A 4082-nucleotide genomic window follows, 5' to 3' on the forward strand; every position below is an offset into this window, starting at 1 on the left:
CCCCGTGGGCCCCCCCCCCGCGGGCTGCGGGTGGATCTCTGCATCCCCCGTGGATCCCCATGGGCTGCAGGGGGACAGCTGCTGCACCATGGTCCTCACCACGGCCTGCAGAGGAATCTCGGCTCCGGCACCTGGAGCACCTCCTCCCCCTCCTTCTCCACTGACCTTGATGTTGCCATGTTGTTTTCCCTCACATGTTCTCACTGCCTCCTCTTCTCTGACTGGAATTAGAACTGTGCCCCCCACCTTTGTTTTGGTTTCTTCTTAAATCTGTTATCACAGAGGCATTACCATCATTTCTAATTGGCCTAGCCTTGGCCAGCAGCATGTCCGTCTTCAGAGCCATCAGAGACTGGCCCTGCTGGACATGGAGGAAGCTTCCAGCAGCTTCTCACAGAAAGCCACCTCTGTGGCCCCCCTGCTACCAAAAACCAGGACATGCAAAACCAACACGAAGTGAAAAGTTAGGAAATTACTTTTGTCTTTCCAAGTACTACACTCTCTCTGTTGATTTTTCAATTATCATGGTAAGCTCATAATAAATTTCTGGAGGGAAAAAAAGTAATAATTGTCTTGTTAACAATTAGAAGATGCCTTATGTTAAAAATGCCATAAGAACATTTAAATTTGAACATTTTCCTTAGGATTAAATATCCATTCAGTGACTGCAAATCACTAAGAGGCAGCATAATTATTTTTTTATTTGTGCAATCATGAGAAATATATACAAAATTCTTCCAATTTAAGATTTTATGACTTGAGCATTGACAAGGATTTATTAGATGAAACTCATTCATGGAATCACTTTTTTCTAGGCTTTAGTATCTAATTTTGAAACGTAGCAGTTTGCCACAGTTTAAGATATATTCAACTTGTTAAATGCAACAGTATAACCATTAGCTTTGAATAATAAATGGTCTGTTGTAAGAAATAATTTAGCATATCATCAAAGCAAATAGTAGAACTAATTGCATTCCATTTATCATTGACTGTGTCAAATTTGGTGTGGTATTTAAAAGGAAACTTTATCTGAGAATTAAATGGAAGTCATTGACATTGATTACACTTATGATTGTGTTTACATGTAGTAAAATCTGAGAAACACAGTCCCTAGTTACAGGAAGAGGAAGAGTCCTCCCTTCCCTTATTACAATCATTCATTTAAACTCCACTGCTATTACAGAAAATGGTAAGTACGCCTTTGGTTTCTCACAATAAACCTAAGCCCAAAGCCCTGCTCCGTAACTAACAGCATGTTGGGATGTTCTGAGCAAAGGGCCATGTGGGAGATGGTAACCTTAAATACACACTGCTTTAGGCATTTTTTTTTCCATGATGGATGGCACAGGGGCAGCCATCTCTCTTCCCAGCTCCCATGGCACCTGAGCTGATGAACCATCTCAGGCATGGGATTACAGCAGCTTCCCAGATGCTGTGTTGTGTCTCTGCCCCACATTTCCCAGCAGCAGAGAAAAGAGGAAACAAATCCTAAATCATGCAAGAAAACTATACGTAACAAGAAAGTCGATCATGGGTTTGTTTTAATTTCAAGATGGAATAGCAATTATCCACCCCTTTGGAAAACTGTATCTAATAAAAAGAAACAAATCCCAATCTAAGAACACCAAGCAAACTTAATGGCCCAAGTCTAATTTAGGTGGTATTTTTCATGAGCAGAGGCAGGGTAAGTACTCAGGAAGCGGCCACTGCAGTGGGCTTACTGGTACTGTACTAGGTCCTTAAATAAGACCATCTCCCTGCTCCTTGCAGCGGTTGAACTTGCAGGGGCTGGGCAGTTTGCTGTCCCCTGGCCTGGGAGCTCTCTGCAGGGAGGTAAACTGCAGAGGCACAGACATGGCAGAACACCATGGCAGGGAGAGGGCCAGGACCCCTGAGGACTGCCTGGGGCTGAAGGCTCAGCTCAGCTCAGCTCAGCTCGGCTCAGCTCAGCAGCTCTTTGCCTTTTGGTCTTCCTGCTCTGCAGCCACCCAGTGGGGCCCTGGCTACAGCCCCTGCTGCCCGGGGGCTTCCTGGCTGGCATGACCCCATTGTCCTGCATAATGTCTTCCTTGGGGTCTTGCCCTGGGGTTTGGGAGATGTTAAAAATAGGTGAGATCTTCTGGCTTTGCACTTACACCTTCTGGTTTCTGTGTGCACAAAAGGCTGTTCATTCTTGCTCATGAAACAGAGCAGGACAAAGGGGATCAGGTACTAAACACAAGATACTGCTCCAGGCTTGCCTGCTGCTCACTTCAAGTTCAGTTTTCACTTGCATTTCTATCTGGTCAGATTTGGAAGGTTCTGAGTGTTTTGACCAGCTGCAAGGAAACGGAATGTAACAAAAATAACCCAGCCCTGTTTGCCTTGCTTGGTAACTTTTCCTGTTGCTTCTGCGAATCTGGCTGGAAATAGCAAAGCCAGGCGATAGCACTGACACGCTACCTGAGCAGATGGTATCCATAGCTTACTGTTTCACCTCCAACAATGTATCTGATCCAGGACATAGCTCCATATTCTTGAGCCAACGATGTCTCAAGCCTTGAACAGGATCAGGGATCTTAATGGCAACAAAGTTAAAAAGGGGTTTCCTTCCCCTTTTTTGAGGACCACAGAAAGACTGAGGCTGGGAAAACAAATTACAAGCTACCAATCTTAGCGTTAAGGCCCAGGCCCTAGAGAGAAAGAGTAGAAGGTACACGAAACAATTTCTCGAGGTGAAGATCAAATTTGGTTGAGTACAATTAGGGACTCAAAAGCATATTGACGAACATGCCTTTTTGAAGGCCCTGAGTACCAGCAGCATCAGTACTGCAGTGGTCTGACAACCAAATGCACACATCCACAGTCTGTTCCTTCCTGTATGTAGGTGGCACAGATGTGACAGTTCCTTCTGTATCTCTTAACTGTGTTAAAGAGGTAATTATTCCATGCTGGTCGCTATTGCCAACCTATCGTCTGTGGGATCTCTGTTTTTTTATGTGGAAGAAAAAAAATTCTTTTAAAAAAGCGCCTTCAGTTTCTAAGGGAAAAATGTGTGCATTACAAAATTCAAATGCAGAGGGAAGTGAATAGTGCTACATGCTGCTCATCTTCCTCCTGCTAACATTAGCAACCCTAATCATGCAAGCAAAGTAAACAAGATTTATGGGATTTATATTAAATGGGTCAATTTTGCTTTTCAAATGTTTTGTTACTTGCTTTAAAGTAGTGAGAGAGTTTGCTAGTGTTTTGTCTAAGAGTCCTACTACTTTCATGCTAGTGGGAAAGGCTTTTTCCTTGACTTGTGGTTCTCTCAATCCCAAAATGTGTGAGACAACATCGTCAGTGAGAGAAAAAATGCAGGCACACATCTGGAGGCATCTCCAATGGCACTGGAGAGCAATCTCAAGAGACCACTTCCCTTCTTGCTGCTCTTGGATAACACGGGGGAGATCATCACCACCTCTCAGAGCTGGGAGGGTGATGAAAGACATTGACAAGTAGAAAGTGCTTCTCCAGGGGTTAGCTGGAAATCTTTCTTTTGAAGACTGTGAGTCTTCTCTCTTGTCAAAATGCCCTAGCAGCCTGGGGAAGCTCAGCAAAACTGGAGGCTGTCAGGGGATGCTGTTACTAGAAATCATGAGAGGAACATGTGCATGTTCAGAAAGCTGAAACGTGACTGTCAAGAACAACTAGCAAGCCAAGCAGCCTGAAAAAAATCTTAATCATTGCATAAAGCTAGGATCACATTTGAGGAAGACTACTTACGCAAGAACCACAGGGCTGAGAATAAACATCTGGGAACAAAAACTTCTTGCAAATGCAACCAATGATAACAGAGATAGTATTAATTCCAAAAAAGTTAACAAAAAAGAATCTCCCAATTCAGTAACCATCAGTCACAGCACTTGATATGCATACTTTTAACCTCCTTGCATGGTACACAGACCACTTCAGACAGACCACAGATTCATTCATCCTGCTTTACTATTTGGACTGTTGTGTTTTAAAGTTGATTTGTTGCTGCTGACCAGTTCACTCTTCTGGGAAACAGCGCCTCCTGTTTATCCACACAGGGGAACTCCATGCCTCTTCTCCAATCC

This window comes from Corvus brachyrhynchos, unplaced genomic scaffold, assembly GCF_000691975.1.
Source record: "Corvus brachyrhynchos isolate BGI_N302 unplaced genomic scaffold, ASM69197v1 scaffold302, whole genome shotgun sequence".
Classification (NCBI taxonomy): Eukaryota; Metazoa; Chordata; class Aves; order Passeriformes; family Corvidae; genus Corvus; species Corvus brachyrhynchos.